The 12,527-nt window shown below is 36.5% G+C and overlaps 1 protein-coding gene across 6 annotated transcripts in view; it reads left to right on the top strand.

Annotated features, from left to right (window-relative positions):
- The window catches only part of TTC6 (tetratricopeptide repeat domain 6), a 234,787-nt gene that overhangs the window by 79,049 nt on the left and 143,211 nt on the right, over positions 1-12,527 (top strand). The gene's annotated exons all lie outside the window — the stretch shown is intronic.

The raw sequence follows: 12,527 nt of genomic DNA, 5'->3' as shown, positions 1-12,527 counted from the left end.
GTGATATGATTAAATATGCCTATGTAATGAAGTTTCCATAAAAACCCAAAAGGACCAGTTCTTTTTTTAAAATATATTTTATTGATTATACCATTACCGTTGTTCTATTCCCCCCTTCATTCCCCTCCACCCGCACACTCCCTCCCCCACCATTCTCCCCCCTTAGTTTATAACCATGTGTCTCAAGTTCTTTAGATTCTATATTTCCCCCACTATTCTTGCCCTCCCCCCTATCTATTTTCTACCTACTGTCTATGCTATTTTCTGTGCCTTCTCCCCCCTTCTCCTCCTCCCACTCCCCTGTTGCTAACCCTCCATGTGTTCTTCATTTCTATGGTTCCACTCCTGATCTAGCTGTCCTCTTGGTTTGCTTTTGTTTTAGGTGTGGTTGTTAATAACTGTGTGTTTGCTGTCCTTTCACTGTTCATATTTTTCATCTTCTTTTTCTTATATAAGTCCCTTTAGCATTTCATATAATAAGGGCTTGGTGATGATGAACTCCTTGAACTTGACCTTATCTGAGAAGCACTTTATCTGTCCTTCCATTCTAAATGAAAGTTTTGCTGGATAAAGCAATCTTGGCTGTAGGTCTTTGGATTTCATGACTTGGAATACTTCTTTCCAGCCCCTTCTTGCCTGTAAGGTCTCTTTTGAGAAATCCGCTGACAGTCTGATGGGTACTCCTTTGTAGGTGACTGTCCCCTTATCCCTTGCTGCTTCTAGGATTCTCTCCTTCATTTTAGTCTTGGCTAATGTAATTATGATGTGCCTTGGTGTGTTCCTTCTTGGGTCCAACTTCTTTGGGACTCTCTGAGCTTCCTGGATTTCCTGGAAGTCTATTTCCTTTGCCAGACTGGGGAAGTTCTCCTTTATTATTTGTTCAAATAAGTTTTCCACTCGTGGCTGTTTCTTTCCCCCTTCTGGTACCCCTATAATTCGGATGTTGGAACGTTTAAAGATGTCCTGGAGGTTCCTAAGCCTCTCCTCATTTTTTTGAATTCTCATTTCTTCATTCCTTTCTGGTGTGATGTTTTGTTCTTCCTTCTGGTCCATTCCATTGATTTGAGTCCCAGCTATTGGTTTCCTGGACATCTCCCTTCATTTCAATTAGTTTAGCCTTCATATTTTCCTCTAATTTGTGACTATAATCAATCAATTCTGTGAGCATCCTGATAAACAGTGTCCTGAACTGTGCTTCTGAGAGGCTGGCAATTTCTCGGTCGCTGAGAGTTATGGGCTCTGGGACTTTGAGTTCTTCTTGCGCCATCTTTTGGGCTGTTCGTGCCTGTTACGTAGCAGGATCGGAGCCCTAGGTGTTCACCAGAGCAGGGCAACTCAGTCGCTGGGTTGTGACGTTGTATGTGGGGGCGGGGTCAATGAGGAACAATGGCGTCCGTCTGCCGTCTCCTGCCGTCTCCTGCCGTGGCCCCCACAGGTGCAGCAGCTGCCGCCGTCACCGGGCCCATGCGTTTTGTCCCACTGCACGTGAGTGTGCCACTGCCGTCAGCCCTCGCCTCCTGGGGCCTGCGTGGTCCGGCTCACTGTGCTCGAATGTGGGACCGTGGTCAGTCTGCCCCACACCCTGACTGGTTCCTGGCCACTTGCGCGCCTGGGTCTGGGGATCTTTCCTGCCCGACCCTGCTCCGCTGCTGGCTCCGCCCCTCTTACCGTCCCATTGAATGCTTAGTGGTCGTCGGACTTCCGTATAATTCAATTTTCTGTTATGTGGCTGTGTCTTTGTTCTCCAAACCTTTGTTGTATTCAAACTTGGTCGTGGGAGAAGGCAGTGTTTCCACCTATGCCTCCATCTTGGCGGACGTCCCCAAAAGGACCAGTTCTGAGAGCTGCTGGGTTGGTGGGCACATGATTAAGGAAAAAAAAAAAGACACACTGAGGGGATGGAAGCACCTCACCCCTTCCCATATATCTTACCCTGTGCTTCGCTTCCATCTGGCTGTTCCTGACTTACATCCTTTTATAATAAACTGATGCTCCAATAAATAAAATGTTTCTCTGAGTTCTGTGAGTTGATCTAGCACGTTAATTAAACCCAGGGAAGCGTCATGTCGGACTCCGGTCGGCGTGGGTACGTCAGAAGCACTGGTGGTAAGCCTACCTTGTGAGTTGTGTCTGTCGTGGTTGGAGGACTGTTTTGTAGGACTGAGCCCTTAGCCTGTGGGATCCGATACTGTCAAAAGGGAGGCAGTGTTGACTTTATCGTAATTATATTTGTCAATTACAGGTTACATTCAATATTTTATATTAGTTTAAGGTACACACTGTGTTAGACAATCATATACTTCATAACATGGTCCCCCCAATATTTCAAGTACCCACCTGGCCCCATGCATAATTATTACAACATTATAACTACAATATTATTATTCCCTATGCTGTACTTTATCTCCTCATGATTATTTTGTGATTATATCCCCATCACTATTTTGTAATTACTAACTTGTACTTCTTAATTTCTTCACCCTCAATTTCCTCTGTTTTGACATTCATTGGTTTATTCTTTGTACCTATGAACCTGTTTCTTCCTCTTTTTTTGCTATTTAGATTCCATATATAAATGAAATCATATGGTATTTGCCTTTCTCTGTCGGACTTATTTCACTTGGCGTAATACCCTTTAAGTCTATCCATGCTGTGGCAAGTGGTAAAATTTCATCCTTTTTATGGCCAAGTAATATTCCATTGTATAAATGTACCAACACTTTTTAAAATTCACTCATCTATTGATGGGCATCTGGGTTGTTTTCATAGCTTGGCTATTGTGAATAACACTGTAATGAACATAGAGGTTCTTATATTCTTTAGAATTAGTGTTTTGGGTTTCTTTGACTGTATAGTCAGAAGTGGAGTTACTCAGCCATAAGGCAGATCCATTTTTAGTTTTTGAGAAACCTCCATACTGTTTTCCACAGTGGCTGCACCAATCTGCATTCCCAACAACAGTGTACAAGGGTTCCCTTTTCTCCACATCCTTGCCAACACTTGTTTGTTGATTTATTGGTGATAGTCATTCTGACTGACATGAGGTAGTATCTCATTGTCATCTTTATTTGCACTTCTCTGATGATTAGTGATGTTAAGCTTCTTTCCATATGTCTTTGGGACATCTTTAAGTCCTCTTTGGAGAGGTGTCTATACAGGTCCTGTGCCCATTTTTAAATTGGATTGTTTATTTTTTTGGTGTTGAGTTGTCTGAGTTTCTAGTAAATTTTTAGATGTTAACCCCTTATTGGATGTTATCATTGGTGACTGTGGTCTCCCATATAGTGGGTTGTCTTTTTGTTTTGTTGATAGTTTCCCTTGCTGACAAAAACTTTTTAGTTTGATGTAGTCCCATTTGTTTTTTTTTTTGTATTTTTTTTGGTTCTCTTGCCCAAGGATATAAGCCAGAAAAAATAGCCCTGTTCAGGTACCTCAGTTGGTTAGAGCATTGTCTGGCCAAGATTACAGGTTTGATCCCCAGTGAGGGCACATACAGGAATCAACCATTAAGTGGGACAACAAAATCAATGTTTTGCTCTCTTCCTTCCTCTCCTTCTGTCTAAAATCAATTAAAAATATCACTGGACAAATGTCAAAGATTTTACTGCCTAGGTTTTCTTCTAGGAGTTTTATGGCTTCAAGTCTTATGTTTAAGTCTTTAATTTGAGTTTATTTTTATAAATGTTGTAAAAAGCTGGTTTAGTTTAATTTTTTGCATGTAACTGATTTTCCCAACACAATTTATTGAATGTCTATCTTTACCCCATTGTATTTCTTGCCTCATTTGCCACATGGGTTTTTTTTCTGGGCTCTCTACTCTGTTCCATTTACCTATGTGTCTGTTTTTTATGCCAGTATTATGCTGTTTTGATTACTGTAGACTTGTAGTATAGTTTGGTATCAGATAGTGTGATACCTTCCACTTCATTCTTCCGCAGAATTGCTGTGGCTATTCAGGCTTTTTTATGGTTCCATACAAATTTTTGGATTATTTGTTCTAGTTCTGTGAAATAATGTCATTTGTGTTTTTTTTAAAGATTTTATTTATTTATTATTAGAGGGGAAGGGAAGGAGAGAGGGAGAGAAATATCAATGTATGGTTGCCTCTGTGCATCCCCTGCTGGGAGCTGGCCTGCAACCCAGGCATGTGCCCTGACTGGGAATCAAACCATGGTCCCTTGGTTTGCAGGCCCGTGCTCAGTCCACTGAGCTACACCAGCCAGGGCTGTCATTTGTATTTTGATAGGGATTGCATTGAAACTATAGACTGCTTTGACTAGTATGGGCATTTTAATGATGTTAGATTTTCCTATCTATGAGCATGGTATATTCTTCCTTTTATTTGTTTCTTCTTCACATTCTTTCTTTAGTGTTTTATAATTTTCTGAGTATAGGTCTTTTACCTCAATGGTTAAATTTACTTTTATTTAGGAACTTTATTTTATTTTTTCATGTAATTTTAAATGTAGTTTCCCTTTCTGATTGTTCATTATTAGTATATAAAATTTATTTTGCATCCTGCTACTTAACTGAATTTATTTTTCAGTTCTAATAGTTTCTTTTTAATCTTTAGGATTTCCTATACACAGTATCATGTCATCTGCAAATAGTAACAGTTTTACTTCTTCCTTTCCATTTTGAATGCCTTTTAGTTTTTCTGTTTGTCTGATTGCTGTGGCTAGGACTTTCAGTTCTATATTGAGGAAGAGTAGTGAAAGTGGACATCCCTGTCTTGCTCCTGATGCTAAAGGAAATGCTTTTAGTTTTTCCCCATTAATTATGCTGTTAGCAGTGGATTTGTCATAAGTTGCCTTTAGTATGTTGAGGTACTGCAGTGATCTTTCATAAGCCTTCAGTTGCCCTTTCTCTTTGTTTATGAACTGAATATGCTCACACCTTTTACCCTGTACTTTTTCCCAGATCCCTGTCTGTTGGGTAGATTACTTGCCCAGCTCGGAGTCTTATTTCCTGGTGCTAGAAAGCTTTTGTTATGGAATTTGTATTCCACTTTAGTGGCATCTTCTTCAGTACCAATGGTATGGCTTGCTGAAATGTTTAATAAAAAGTATGAAAACCTGTAGGATTCTTTTTGTCCATACTTATTCCCTTATTTATTTCACTGTATATATTTCACTTAATTTCTTAATGGTTATCTTTGGGATTATAATTAATATCCTAATTTATGAGACTCTAGTTCAGATTTACCAACTTAATTTAAATAATATAAAAATTTTGCTCCTTTAAATTTTGTTCACCTTTTTTTGTGATGCTGTTGTCATAAATTATATGTTTACCCACTGTGTGTCTATTAACACAGTTATAATTATTGCTTTGTGCATTTTTAATGGATTTTAGAGAGAGAGAGAAGAAAGAAGAGAAAGAGAGAGATCAATTTATTGTCCCACTTATTTATGCATTTGTTGGTTGATTCTTATATGTGTTCTGATCAAAGGTTGAACCTGCAACCTTGGCATACTGGGATATTTTTCAGACCAGTAAGCCATCTAAAAATCATGAGAAAAAGATTATATACAAAATTTTTATTTGTATATTTATTTATGTTTACCAATCTAGTTACTTTTACATTTGTCCTTTATTTTTCATGTGTATTTGCATTATTTTTTGTGTCCTTTCATTTCAGCCTGAAGGACTCCCTTTAATATTTTATGTAGGGCAATTGTGCTAATGACAAACTCACTCAATTTTGCATATCTCAGATTGTCTTAATTCTTCCTTTATTTTTGAAGGATAGTTTTGTTGTATTTAGAATTCTTGGTTGATGTTTTTTCCTTTAGCACTCTGAATTTGTCATCTTACTGCCCTCTGGACTCCATGGTTTCTGATGAGAAATCAGTTAATTTTTTTGAGGATCTCTTGTGTGTGATGAGTTGCTTTTCTCTTTTTGCTTTCAAGGTTCTCTATTTATGTTTACCTTTCAATAGCTTGACAGTTTTATTATGGTTTGTTTAGCTTTTTGGATATGTAAATTAATGTGTTCCATCAACTTTGGGAAGTTTTCTACCATTATTTTTTCCAATAGCTTTTCTGTATCTCCCTCTTCTTGGACTTCTGCTTGATGGTATCCCATAGCTCTGTTCAATTTTCTCTATTCTTTTTTCTTTTGAGTCCTCAGACTGAGTAATATCAATTGACCTATCTTAAAAGTCACTCATTCTTTCTTCAAAGTCTGCTCAAATTTGCTGCTAAGCACTTCTATATAATTTTTCATTTTAGTAATGTACTTTTTAATTTCAAAATTTCTGTTTGTTTTTCTAATTTTTTATTAATATCATGTATTTGGTGAATACCTTCATTTAGTGGCTTAGCCATCATTTTTAACATCTCTTTCTGCTTATGTAAAATAGGTGACTTAAAATCTTTGTCAGTGAATCCAGCATCTGGGCTTCCTCAAGGATGGCTTCTATTGATCGTCATTGCCTGTGTTGAACCATACTTCCTAGGTTGTTTTGTATATCTTATATTTACTCATAAACTGGATAATTAAAATAGTGTATTGATGATTGTGAAAGTCAGAGTGTCCCTTTGCCTCAAGTTTTGTTACTGTTATCTTTGCTGTTCTTGTTTTTAACATTTCATTTAAAAAGTTTAGTGAATGGCCTTAACTAATGTTTTAAAGTCTATATTCTCTTTGTGGTGCGTGGCCACTGAAGTCTTTGTTTGGTTAGCTTAGTGGTTGGGTAATGATTAAATGTAGATTTCTTTGAGTGCCTGGAGCCAATGTCTCTCAGCTTTTGTTGAGAGGGTGTGTGTGTGTGTGTGTGTGTGTGTGTGTTTTGAAACACTCCTCCAATGCTCAGGCAGACAGTTTACAGCTCTTTGTCAGCCCTCACTTTCAGCTTGCGCAGAGCCTCATGGTCAGCTAGAGGTGAAAACTTAGGGCCTCTGTGTCTTTTCTGAGCACATGCACAACCTTTGGAATGTATATCAATATAGTGTAAGCACCTGACAGTTAGCTTTCTTGATTGTAATGTAAGTGCTTGACATTAATTTTTGGATGGCCAGGACATTTGCTTCAAAGATACCTATCTTGAATAGACACACTGCCAGTTACAAACTAGATAAAGAGCTAGCCTGCCACACCCATGAAGTTCCCTTTTTTGGAAAGCTCTGGTAGACTTACATAATTAACCATTTGACTGCCTTCCCATGCTGTAGTTTCTGCTCTTATTCTCCAGTAAAGAGTAAATCCCTAGAACTCTGGGCACCCACTCTCAACCCTAATAAAAGCAAAACCCCAGGATTATGTACTCTCTCTGTCTCTCTCTCTCCACCTGTGAGCTTATTGTGTGTCGCTGGGTGTGCACGTACCATCCAGACTTGTAAGTAATAAACCTTGCCTTTTCAAAGTTCCCTAATGATTGTTGTTGAGGTGCATCCTGCAATCATAACAAGAATGAAAGTTATGATGCAGCCACAGCTTTGGCTCCAAACAGGGTAATGTCTTGGAGCTTTATCACAAATAGCGTCAGCCCAGGTGAGGGCCCTTGGGTATTTTTAACAGATAGCGTAACTATTAACAGGCTGAGGCCAACCACAAACATTCAGCCTACACATTTCACAATGGCTGTAAATCATTGAAATATTTATTTTATTGTCTTTTTTTCAAGGCTTCTGTTTAGCTGGAGAGCAGAATATGGGAAGAGGGCAAATTAAAACACCAAAATCCTCACTGTTCCTTCTGAAATTCATTAACCCTTATTTGATAAGTGGTCCCTGGGTTGATATAAGCCTTTCAACAATAAATTCTGAGGCATGGAAATAAACTGTATGGTCCATACACAGAAAAAAAGCAATGAGTAGAAGCTGTCCTTGAGGACAAGTCGAGGCACTGGACTTACTAGACAAATACTTTAAGTTTTCATATGTTTTTGTTTTTATACTTATTTTAAAGGGTGGTTAGAAGAGGATTTTTGGGGTATTCTGATGCTATTTTAACCTGGCCTTTCTGCTCAACCTCTTTTTGAGATTTATTCATTTGGATGCTTATATTAGAAGCTCAGTAGGAATGGGATCTTGCCTGGTTATTTCTGATCTGAAATTTTATTTGTTGAACTGATTAATATGCTTAGTATCTCTGTTTTGGTCTGATAACTTTTCAATTGATATTCTTTCCCCCCCACAAATTTGTAGTCCCTTAATCTATTAATAGTGATACCTTTCTCCTTTCTGTTATATTATTTTTATCCTTACTATTTTCTTGTTGCATTGGGTCTGAGCTGTGTAATGCTTTATTATGAATTAGTGTTTGGTGCAGGAATCTGAAAATATCTTTTGTGGGGTTAAACTTTCTTCTATTTCTACTTTTACTCAGAATTAGGTGTTGAATTTTATTTCTTTTCCTCAGCAGTTATTGAGATGATTATATAAATTTCCATGTTAATCTGTTAGATTCATAAACTTACAAGGAATTATCCATGTAGTTTTGAGAAAAATTTCCTTGGTCAAGATGTATTTTTTCTGCACAGCGTAGGGAATGCAGTCAATGACATTGTAATAACTACGTATGGTGCTATGTGGGTACTGGGAATATTAGGGGAAGCACTTTGCAAAGTATATATTTGTCTAACCACTGTGCTGTACACCTGAAGCTAACACAAAATAATATTGAATGTAAGCTGTACTTTAAAAAAGATGTATTATTTATAAATATGCTGATTAACTTCATTTTCAAATATGTTAATTGAGATTTTGGCAATATATGTTTATAAGTGAAGTGAACTATAGAGTTTTTAAAAATATTTTTTATTCATCTTTAACATTGTTATGCTACCCACATAAAATATGTTGAAAAATTTATTTAAAGTGGTTTTTTTTCTTTAAAAATTTTATTGTGGTTAAAAACACTATGAGATGTATTCCCTTAACAGATTTTTAAATATACAATACAGCAGTGCTATCTAGGAGCCCAATGTTGCACAGCAGATAGCTAGAAGAACTTATCTTGCATAACTGAAACTTGATTGATTAAGTTTGATTAATATGGGGAGTTCTTAATCAATGCCTATTGATTAAGAACTCCATATCCCCTTCCCCTAGTCCCTGGCAACCACAGTTCTAGTCTTTGTCTCCATGATTTTAATACTTTAATACTCCATTTTGAGTACTTCATGTGAGTGGAATCATGCAGTATTTGCCCTTCCGTGACTGGCTTAATTTGCTTATTAGCACAATGCCCTCCAGCTTCATCCATGTTGTCTTGTATCCAAACTTACTTCCTTGTATGGTTGAATAACATTCCATTGTATCACATACCACCTGTTCTTTATCCGGTCATCCACTGATGGACACTTAGGTTGTTTCCACACCTTGGCTTTTGTGACTGGTGCTTCAGTGAACATGAGAATGTAGATATATCTTTGAGATCCTGATTTCAGTTTTTTGGGATAAATACCAGAAATACGATTGCTGGATCATGTGGTAACTCTATTTTTAATTTATTGAAGAAAGGCCATACTGTTTTTTGTAGAAGTGGAATGATTCCCACCAACAGGATACAAAGGTTGCAGTTTCTCCACATCCTTGCCAATGCTTACTGTCATTTGATTTTTTCCTCCTCATCTAAAGTGTTTTTATTATGAAATATTTCAATTGTAGACTAAGTACTTATCACTCAGATTCTTAAAAATTTAATACTTTCATGCTCACCTCAGGATGTTTAAATAAATAGAAAATTGCAAGTAAAGTAGAGGCCCCCTTTTTACTTCTTTCCAATAATTTTCTCCATCCTCAGATGTGAATAGTATTCTGAATTTGGTGTTCATTATTGTCACCCTTTTATGCTTTAATGATGTACATTTCAACCTAAAATGTTGTAAAGAATATTTTGCAGGCTTTCCCATTCCGCATTAACTGTGTAGCTGGTATATTGATCAAAAGCAACATCCCTGGGGCCAAATATAGTCTTGGTTTGAAATTTCCAACTCTGATAGTAAAATTTTCTATTTCTATTTCCAGTTCTTTTAGTTTTGTTTTTTTTATGCCCTTTGAAGTTCTGTCTTTAGTGTAGACTTTTATGTCTTCCGAGGATCTTGACTCTTTTGTTGTTATGACACAACCCTCTTTCCCCTGCTAATATTTCTTGTTTTGAGGCCAACCTCTGCTAATATATTAATAGCCACTCCAGTGGTTTTTTTTGTGTGACTAGTGTCTGCATGTTAAATCTTTGTTCAGCCTTTCACAATACTTTAACCTATTTATGTCCTTTATGTAGTGATCATCTAGTAAGATCTTGTCTTTTTCTGCAATGTAATAATCTAAAATGTTTAGAGCCATTTACATGTAATTATTGATATGGTTGGGTTTAGTTTTATTGATATTATCTTGTTTGGTTTCCATTTGTCACTTTGTTCTTTGCCTTTTTTTCCTCTTGACATCTTTTGATTACGTTTTTTTAGTATTTTATGCCATTCCATATGATTTGCTTATTTACTTCTGTTTTAGTGGCTGCTGTATTGTTTGATATATATATGTGTGTGTGTGTGTGTGTGTGTGTGTGTATATCATACCATATATGACACGCATACACATATACATATACATCTATGTTTAACTTATCTCGATAAATAATATACCATTTCATGTGTAGTATAAGGACCTTGCAGCAGTATAACTTTTCCCCCTTTTCCACCATTGTACTATCATTAATACATACTTCACATGATGTATGCTATAAATCTCAAAATACATTATTATTTTTTATTTAAAGTTTCTTATATTTTATTTTTTATTTTTCTTCTGTTATCTTTTATTTTTTAAACTCTTTATTTTATTTTTTTCTGTTGCAATTTAGTCTCTTATATTCCCAGCCCAGGAATCACCACACTTAAATAGTCAATTATATTTTAAAGAAATAATGAAATAGGGAAAAATCTCCTTTACTTACCCACATTTTTATCATTTTACCATTTGTTTTCATTGTGAACATTCAAGTTTTACTCTGATACCATTTTTGTTCTGCTTGAAGAATTTCCTTTAATATTTCTTGTTTGATGATGATGAATTTCTTTTTGCCTTTTGTTTGCTGAAAAAGTTTTTCACCTTTGGTTTTGAAGCCTGTTTTGCTGGCCATACAATTACCCGTGGACAGTTGTTTTCTACTAAAATGTTGCTTCCTGTCTTCTGACTTGTATAGTTTTGATGAGAAGTCTGCAGCATTAATTTGTGGTAATTAGTTACTGGTAACTCATTGCTTATGTGTACTTAATGTTTCTCTGAATGCTTATAAGGTTTTTTATTTATTTTTGGTTTTCACATTTTGATTGTAAGATGCTTGGCACAGTGTTCTTTGTGTGGTTCTGCTTGGAGTTCAGGAACTCCTTGCATTGGTTGTCATCAAATTTAGAAAATTTTGGCCATTTTTTCTTCAGATATTTTTTCTTCAGATATCTTATTTTTTCAGATATTTTCTTCCTCCACATCTCCTTTCTGGAACTCTAATTAAATGTATTATATTGAATATTTATTCATTTTGTTTCAGTTTTTAATATCTCTCTGTGGTTCATTTTGCATGGTTTTTATCACTGTGTCTTTAATTAACTGATATTTTCTTCTGCATTGTCATTTCTGCTATTAATGCCACCCAGTGAAACTTTTATTTTAGATAATATACATTTTTTGTAGATGTTCCATTTAATTCTGATTTTATATCTTACATTTCTTCCTCATTATATTTATCTCTTTGAACACTTACAATATTTATAAGTTTCAAGATCTGTATCTGTTAATTTCAACATCTCTGTCATTCTGGGTTGTTTTCCTACAGGTTTTTCTCCTGGTTATATATCACATATTTATGACTTTTCTGTAATTGGTAACCTGTGATTGGGTAATGAACATTGTGAATTTTACATCAAAGAATATTGGTTTTGTCTTCATTAAAACATATTAGAGGTTAAACTGATAGGCAGTTAAGCTACTTGAAGATCACCTTGATATTTTGAAGTATTAAAATGATGCTAAAGTCCAGAAAAACATTACTTCAGGGCTAATTTAGCACTACTACTAATGTACGATCCTTCTGAGGTTTAAGATAAATGTGCCGTATGCTCTGTGTATCTGGCGGGAGAACTGATGATTGATTCCCAGCTTGCGTGAGCTCTGGGAATTGTGGTTTACAGCTTTTTGGTGATTGTTTGCCCTCCCCTCCACCCTTTCCCCCCCCCCACCCCCATGGCGGTTTTTCTTTGCCTGGTCTCACAGGTTTCACCATCATGAGCAGATGGCCGTCCAGCCAGAGTCAGGACCCTCTGAGGGTTTCTGCAGATTTTTGGAGCCTCTTTCTGTATGTGGCTCCCTTCTTTCCATACTGTGTTTAGCAAATTCTACCCTTTTGTCTTCTCCTTGCTTTAATTTCTATCTTTGCAACTCAGCAGGACCCCTGGGCCCTATATGGTTTCCGCTTCATTGTGTTATGATCTGGAAATTGTGTAAGACAGAAATCTGGGGTGATTTGGTTCCTCACCTTTTTTTGGCAGCCATCATAGTCATCATAGTCATTTTTTGCGACC

The sequence above is a fragment of the Sturnira hondurensis genome, unplaced genomic scaffold (genome assembly GCF_014824575.4).
Source record: "Sturnira hondurensis isolate 20B ecotype Veracruz unplaced genomic scaffold, ASM1482457v3 Scaffold0008948, whole genome shotgun sequence".
Classification (NCBI taxonomy): Eukaryota; Metazoa; Chordata; class Mammalia; order Chiroptera; family Phyllostomidae; genus Sturnira; species Sturnira hondurensis.
The sequence above is the reverse complement of the archived record's forward strand: the minus strand, read 5'-3'. Positions and strand labels throughout refer to the sequence as shown.